The sequence below is a fragment of the Carlito syrichta genome, unplaced genomic scaffold (assembly GCF_000164805.1).
Source record: "Carlito syrichta isolate Samal-C Ts95f unplaced genomic scaffold, Tarsius_syrichta-2.0.1 Scaffold288095, whole genome shotgun sequence".
NCBI classification, from domain to species: Eukaryota; Metazoa; Chordata; class Mammalia; order Primates; family Tarsiidae; genus Carlito; species Carlito syrichta.
This window is the reverse complement of record NW_007232191.1, coordinates 10,960-19,865: the sequence shown is the minus strand read 5'-3', so window position 1 is coordinate 19,865 and position 8,906 is coordinate 10,960. Positions and strand designations below refer to the sequence as shown.

General features: G+C 34.4%; 1 pseudogene; it reads left to right on the top strand.

Annotated features, from left to right (window-relative positions):
- Positions 1–5,742: 5,742 nt before the first annotated feature.
- Positions 5,743–7,679, top strand: LOC103255403 (annotated as a pseudogene).
- Positions 7,680–8,906: the final 1,227 nt, after the last annotated feature.

Below are 8,906 nucleotides of genomic sequence, written 5' to 3'. Positions count from 1 at the left end.
AATGCAAAGAGACTGCTGCTGTACACACTTGTTTTAAGAGTGGTGTCATAGACTGCATTATATGATCTTCAGACTTTAAAGACACAGGTAAGAAATTATAGTCTGAACCCAGTGAACCTTCAATTACATATTTTTTTATCCTCATTATTTCACTGTTACAAAACCTGAAACTAAAATTGGAGTCCATCTCCACCAATTGTATAGAAACGTTTGCATTTTGATGCATTTAGTATACATTAGTTTACAGTTCGTCATGCTTTCAACTCCTGACCATGCTTGCTTTATCTTATCTTACACTCATAAAGCAAATAGTTATTTAATATAAACTATGTATTAAGTACTATTTTATCTTGAGGCATGGTGTGTATTTTTAAAAGCCGCCTTTAAGTCTTTTATGGAAGTTGGAAAGGTATAAATAAACAGCCATGTAATACATTATTTTTGAGGGAAATCACAAATGAAACAAATTAAGTGTTATTATGTACATTCTGTATTTAACAAAATAAACTCCAAGAAAACTTGTGATTGGTTTAAAATCACACAGCTAAGATTTGGTGATGTGAGTACTGGAACCAAGATACTTATCAGAATATGTGTTACTATTGCATGCTCCCCATGGATCCAACAGTGGTAAAAATCAGAAAACAAATAATTTTACTCAGGAAAATAACATCCTATTTGGTAACTCAGTATACTTTAAAGATCAGTTGCTACCAAAACTTTCATAATCCTTTAAGAAAATAAGCAGGCATTTCAATGTATTAGTAGCTTAAACTTTTGGGAAGACTAAGATATGAGGTCACGATGTGACAAGAACTGTGTCTCTAATATATTTTGGAATATATATTTGTTTTTCTTCATAACACTGGATTTACTTAACACAATGGATTATAGGCTTTTTCATTAAAGCAGACCATATTCTTTAGAGTCTGATTGTACATATGTGATGCATAGAATACAGATACTGGAAATTTTCTCCTTATTTCTCCAACTGAAGAACTCTTTTTTTGTAAACTTAAGTATTTTTTTAATATAATTTTTTCCCCAAATTGAGGTAGACTCCTATTATGGCATGATCAAAACAAAAAACAAAGCCAAAAAGAAAAAAATGACTTTCTATGTGCTCAGATCTCAGTGATGAAAACTACTGCTCCTCAGTGATGGACACAACTTGATAAAGGAAATCAGAACCTGAGTCTCTGTCTCCAGTATTTTCTGAGGCTTTCAGGAATGGGACCCACCTTGGATAGGTTTTGACTCTCTTCCACACTCCAGAAATCTGAGCCCATTAATGTAGTGACATGGTGAACATTTTATTTTCCTATGCTAGATTTTTTGTTCACTCTAATATCACAATGAGACTCATCCTGCATATCAGATTTTTCATAAATGTCTTCTACCAATACATTCTCCTAACTTTACATGATTAAAGATTAAAAATAAAAGACCTTTATTTTTTATACTCCTCTGCTATAGTTCATTGATGAATTGCAAAAGTTAAAATAATTCAGATTTGAGCAAACAAAGGACTATTGTACTATTAGGATCCATATTTGCAACGTGGTCTCAAATATAAATATTGACATTAGAATAAAATACATTTAACTTAGGAGGTGAATACAAAATATTCTATGTAGATAAATTAAAAATCATACAAAACTTTCACTGAGAAAATCACACACACACACACACACACACACACACACACACACACACACACAGAGACACATCCATACAGATAAGAAAAATGCAAGGTCAAAGCAAACTTAGAAACTTGCTCAAATGCCAAACTAAAATTTACCTAGAAAGATATTCAACTATAAAGTAATGCAGACTTTTTCCTTGGAGCTATAATACCAGTGAATTTTGACCTCACAGGGCCTTAATCATGTGGAATCAATAAACACAGATTCAAAGACATTTACTAGGATTCCAAATAAAGCTTCGAATCCTCTGCCAAGAGTGGAGAACTTTCTCACAAGATATTTTATTTTTAACCTGGCAAACTGATGTAAACCAAAGGTTGCTTCATAAAAAGGATCATGATCTTAAGCTTCAGACCTAAGGAATTTCAACTTGCAAGAAAAGTATGTATTAATAGTGTGCACTTCCTTATAAATTAAAATCTCATTGTCTAATCTATAGTGGTCCCTCAATACACATTTGCCAAAAAGAAAGTTTAAAATGAAGCAAAAGCTTTCTTCATTTCTTAAAAAAAGTTGTTTCATTAACAAAAAGACCATAAAGTAAAATAAACCAACAAAGTAAATCTCATAAAATAATGGTCATGTTTTATATAATTAGTACATTAGTACTTGATTTTTTTATATGTACTGTATGCATGTTATCAAATCATTGCTTGGAGAATGAAAAGAATAATTTTTAGCAAGTTATCATATTTTTAGTTGGTTAAAATGCATATGAATAATGACTCTACCTGTATAGCTAGATAATTATGGAATTATTTTGTTAATTGCAGAAATAAACTATTAAACATTTGTTTAATTAGTATTATACTTTTCTCAGTAGTGGTTTCACGAGAATGAAACTTAGATATTGTACTTAACTTTTTTTTTAAGTTTGTGGAAGAAGAAAGGTAGATTTGAAAGTTTTGTGCAGACAAATCTAAGTTCAGATCCCTTTCTTCCATATTGCAGCTTTACAAGTTTTGGAGAAAGCTACTTAAGTTTTTTAAATTTTAGATTGCTTATTACTAAAATTGTGAAATGGGATGTAATGCATTCTCAATACCTGTCACAGTTTCTAGAAAACACTTTTTGGTTTCCAATAAATGGTTACTATAAGTTGCATGTGCTCTGTATAGAAAGTAGATATGTGAGCAATGTATTTTAGACAATACTCTTCTAAAATAAATCATAAATGAAGAAGTTTTGGGTACTTTTCAAATAAAATGTTAAGTTACCAGGTTAAATAGCTTTTCTGGAAAGCTAACTTTTTTATTACATCAGATGAAGAGGTTTTATTGAATATTTATTAAACATGACTGCATGTCAAACTATACTTGAAATTGATGGCATAAACAGAGAACAGAAATAGTAAAGAAATAATCAGTTAATTGTATAAAAAATATTTTTGAATACATGAAAACATTAGATTTTATATTTAATGTTATGGTTTTTTTCGTAAGTATATTGTTACTGCTGTCCATATTTAGTTTCAACATATTAATTTGTAACTTCCAACACATATTGTTTGCTTACAAAGTCTCTATTAAATATTTTAAAACTAAGGTCCTAGATGTTTAAAAAAATTCAATGACATCTCTTTATTTCTCATTTTACATGCTACTGCATCTGTGACTATAAGAGTTATTGTCAGGAGAAATATAAATACTCCTGATTAAAAAGTGTTTGACTTAGTATAAAAATAAGATATTCCTGAGCAAAAGTGATTCAGTTCATTAGGATTATATACATCACAAATATCACATAATACTATAATGCTGTAATTATAATTGGTATAAGAATTTCTCATGGCCTGTTACTGAATGGGAAATAGTTATTAATGACATGTTATCAGTTTTATTGAGACAAAATTGACGTGAGGTAAATTGACATACACATATACTGAACAACCAACACAACCATCAAAACAAAAAGTGTATATTCATCACCCCAAAAGTTTCCTTGTACCTATTTCAAGTTCTTCCTTCCCCCCCTTCATGCCCCCACCATTCACTGCCAACCACCAATCTACTATCTCTCACTACATATTAGTTTGTACATTTCTATAACTTCACATAAATGAAATTATATGTACTTTTTTTGGTGGGGTGAATGGATCTACTTTATTTCCCCCAGCATAATTCTGAAATTCAAAAATGTTGTTTGTATATGTCAGTAATTTATTTCTTTTTATTGCTGAGCATTATTTCACTCTTTTTATCCATTTATGAGTTTATGAATATTTGAGCTGTTTCTAGTTTGGGCCTATTAAAAATAAAGATACTTTGACTATTCATGTACAAGTCTTTGTGCGGACATATGCTTCATTTCTCTTCAGTAAACAGAAATAGAAAATGGTTAGATTATGTGGAAGCTATATATTTAGCTTTTTGTAAAAAAAAATCTGTCAAATTATTTTCCAAATTGATTGAACGATTTTACATTTCTACTTACAATGTAAGAGATTTCCAATTTCTCTATATCTTCACCATCACTCAATAGAAACATGCTTTTTAAACTTAGTCATTCTAATAACATTTCATTGGTATTTTAATATAAGTTTAATTCATGTTTCCCTAATGCCTAAAATGCCTTAAGTGTGCTGTCCATCTTTTTGGGTGTTATAATGCCATCCATATATCATTCTTGGTGAAGTATCAGTCTATATCACATATTTTATTTTTAATTGTCTTGTTTCTAGATTATTGTTTTGATAAATTTTCTTATATTCTAGATATCTCATATTAGATATATGATTGAAAATATTGTCTCTCAGTTTGTGACTTGTGTTTTCCTCTCTTAGTGTCATTAGAAGAGCAGAAATGTTGAATGATGTTTTGCAATCTGAGTTTGATTTGGTAAATTCATTCTTAGATACAGATACAAAACCAATTACTTCTAGAATTAATATCAAGCTGCATATACACACGCCACACCCATATACCCACAATGTTAGAATAGATTACCAAAAAGCAAAATACTTTGCTGATGTGCTAAAATGAAAAGTATATCAAGACCTTACAAAAAATAATTTCATAAGGATTATTTGCCAAAGCAAGCTGCCTTCTAATATTGCTAAGTATAAATGAATTTTCTAATTTTTGTGTTCTAAAATTCAAACTAATTTTACATAATATTTTTTAGGAACTGCCATATAAATATGTGCCATTAAAACTGCCTAATATTTATGGATATTGGGAATACTGGCGATATCTTTGAGTCACTTCAGGGATCTGAAACATAAGTCAGTGAGCACAATACCAATTATTTTCATCAAAACTTAAGTTTAGAAGAGGGGTGTACCAGAGCTCGTCTTAGTAAAGTTTCATGGAACAGTATTTATTTATTTATTTTTCCTCTTTTAATTTTTATTTTAAAATTGTGGGGTACAATTCAGGGTGAGGTATACAAATATTCATTGTGCCGGCACCCTTGTTGATGAGGTGCCCCCCCCACCTCAGGCAGATATCAACTGCTGTCAATCCCACCTCCCCATTCCCTTCCCCTCTGCAGTTTTCCTCTTTTCTTACGGTATTACAGTAGTTGTTCAAGGTCCACTTATGAGTGAGAACATGTGATACTCAGCCCTTTGTTTCTGTGAAAGATCATTCAGCATTATACACTCTAATTCTATCCAGGTTGCTGCGAAGTTCATGATTTTGTTCTCCTGTATGGCTGCGTAATATTCCATTGTGCATAAAGTACAAGTTTTTTTTTTTTAATCCAGTCCTCTTTTGATGGACAGCACTTGACAATTAAGGCAGAAGACATTTAAAACATGTTATTTCTTAAAAGTAACTATCTTTATGCATGCATCCTTTCTCAATTGAGTGCTTCAGGCCTTAACTTCCTGAATAGCTTGAATACCATACATCCCAAAGTGAACTTTTGAAAATACATCTCTGGCACGTGCGCCACAGAACCCCTCGAGGCTTCAGTCCTGGTTAAGATGGCCGTGCCCAAGGTCCTCTGAAGCATCCGCACCGGGTGCCACCACCCTAGGCGAGGCTTATGCGATTGAACCACCTCCCGCAGCAGCACCACCGCCTGAGAAAGAATCCCGAGCACTGCCCAGGGCGGCAGATGCACCATGGATCCTTCCAGCTCGTCTATTTCGTTTCTCCGTGGGCTCCGCTAGTCCCAGCGCTGTTGTGCTTCGCTACTCGAAGGCGCTCAAAAGGTGGCAAGAGTTTGAAGATCTCGTAGAAGAGAGGAGACATGTCAGTGACTTGAAATTTGCAATGGCATGCCACAGCACCTATTGTCTATAAGGGAATTCCTCCATGTAAGTCGATTGATATGGAATGTGGTGTTCTCATTTCTGAAGAGATTAATTATGTCATTAAACAGCTTTCCAAACAATCCCTTCAGGCTGCCGATGTCCTCCCAGAGGAAGTTAGTGAGATCTTGAATGAAGTGAGTCACAAACTGCGTCTGGGAGCCATTCGGTTTTTTGCCTTCACCCTAAGCAAAATATTTAAACACATGTTATCGAAGGTGTGTGTAAAGGAAGAAGGTATTTAGAAGGGACAACAAGCCATCCTGGAGCATCTGGAGATGTCGGGTACCTTTTTCATGCCGAGTACCTTTGGGCGCAATAAGCTGTACTGGGCTGCGTTCTCTGAATATGTAAAAACTATGTTACAGAATTGTTGTGCTCTTGATGAGTTTTTCCTAGAAGGCACAAGAAGCCGCTCTGCCAACACATTGCCTCCTAAATTTGGTCTTTTGACTATTGTGATGGAGCCATTTTTTAAAAGAGAAGTTTTTGATACCTACGTTGTCCCAATTAGCATCAGCTATGATAAGATATTGGAAGAAACCTCTTTATGTATATGAACTTCTAGGGGTTCCTAAGCCAAAATAATCTACAACTGCGTTGTTGAAAGCCAGAAGGATTCTCTCTGAAAATTTTGGAAACATCCTTGTATACTTTGGAGACCCTGTGTCAGTCACTTCGATCTCTGGCAGGCTGGGAGGATGAGTGGGAGCCCATGCAACTTGGTTCCAAGATACATGCCTCAGAAACAATCTGAGTATCTGCATTCCTTTGTTGCTGAAGTTGCCTACAGAATACAGTTTATGCAAATTTAAAACCTGGTTCTGAGCCCCTGGGCCCTCATTGTTGCTGTTCTACTTTAGAACTGGCCGTTCACGGACTTTGATGCTCTGCTGGAAAGACTTTATGGCTGAAAGGCTCAACCCAGGTGTTGGGAGGGTTTCTTATTTGGTCCCACAATGAGCCTGATGAAGAAGTGATCCAGTCGAGCATTCTCCTGCACTCCAACCTCGCCAGCCATCCGAGACCAGGTGGTTCTGAAAGTGGACTCTGGAGATTCAGAAGTGGTCTATGGACTTACCTTTCAGCACCCCAGTCTCTTCATGTGCTCGGCTTATAGGAACCGGTTGCCCAATATGTTTATCTGCCCTTCCTTAGTAGCTATAGCATTGCAGATGACACCAGGTTCAGGAAAGAGGACGTCTATGACTGCTTTCGCTTTTTATGTGATGTTTTTTTCAGATGAATTCATCTTCCTCCTAGAAAACACCCTAAAGGACTTTGAGAAAAGCTGTTTCCTGCTTTGTAAAACTGAGGCCATACGAGTGACAATGAGGGACACCCTGGTTACAGAGAAAGGACATACTGTGTTAGAATTTTTAGTGGGTCTCTTTAAGCCTTTTGTGGAAAGTTATCAGATAATTTGCAAATACCTCTTGAGGGAAGAAAAGGACTAATTCACTGAGGAATAGTACTTGGCTGCAGTTTGAAAATCCACAGATCAGCTTCTTGATTAAGGTGCCTCTCAGTGTTATGATGTATTATCATCTGATGTGCAAAAAATGCCCTAACAGTTTGCATGAGGCTTGGGTGATGGAGAAAAAGAAGGTAAATAATGAGTGTATATTTCATATGAATGACCCTGCCACAAACAAATTAGAAGAAATGCTTCGTTGTAAGATGCCAATAGGAAACCAGCTACTGCAAAACTTTAATCATTGCCAAATAGTTATGGAAAATGTAGCCAAATAATTGCTGTTATCAAAGGACTTTATTACAACAAACAAAGAAGTAAAGGAAGAAACACATCTCGCACCTTGTAAGACTTTGAAAACAGTGGACTTGGTAGAGAGGAAGAAATGATCAGTGTAAGCAGTCAGCATCACCTACACCACCAAAACTGGCATAAATCATGTGTATCCAACACTGTGTGTGTGTTTTAAAATAAAACAATCTTTTGGAAACTTGTATGACAAGAAAAAAAAGCAAATACATTTCTGACTGGAGTGAAATTAGTTGTCTTTATTCACCTTTACATTCTACCTCTTTGCAACAAAGGGTAGAAACAAGTTCATTGAGTTACACCATTATTAGATTTTAAAAAAATACGCAAAGTATATGATAAAATTTTATTGATTTGGGGAATGAGTTAATTATACATGTACAGAGTTACAGAAGTCATTCTTACAGAGAAGATAAATCTAAGTTATATAACCAGTCAGTAAGAATTTCACTCTACATTTAGCAGGTTTTCATTGTCAATTGACATCAGGCCACACATTGTGACTGTGTGGTCTAATGACTAGAAACACAAATGGTTTATATATTTATTCTTTTTTATGTGTGGTGTTCAATTGAGGTTGTGAGAAAAAGGAGAAGAGCAGAATTCATCCTTTGGGAGAAGGAATGGTGTTTCCTGTCTTATAATCGTCTATGTCCTACCCAAACTTTTTGCTTCTGATGGAAGAAAATCAAGGCTATACCAGTCCCATTAGAAAAGGAGAGAATAACAAAGAAAGCATCATGAATAGCAATAAGCGGTCACAAAGAATGTGTTTATTGCATGGAGAAAAGAAGGAGGAAGAAATGGACGCGATTATTGTTATGATTACTAAAATAAAAAAAGATTTTCAGAGTCTTAAAATTGAAAGACTAAACATCCCCGTTTTTCCAGCCCTAGTTTATACTTATTCTCCTGGCATACCATTTAGCTTAGCATTTATACTGCACTTTTTTGTTTTTCTGATGAAGTATTATTACTAGTAGATGAAATTAATAACCCAAGATAGGGTTAGTAGGTCTGCTCTTTATGCTTCAGTCATCTGCCACAGTTTCAACAGTAAAATGTTACCAACAATCTGAAATAATATATGACTAAATCTGAGAGACAACCAAGATAGCCTCTTTTGTCTTTTAACCAAAATACATGAGAATTTGCAAAA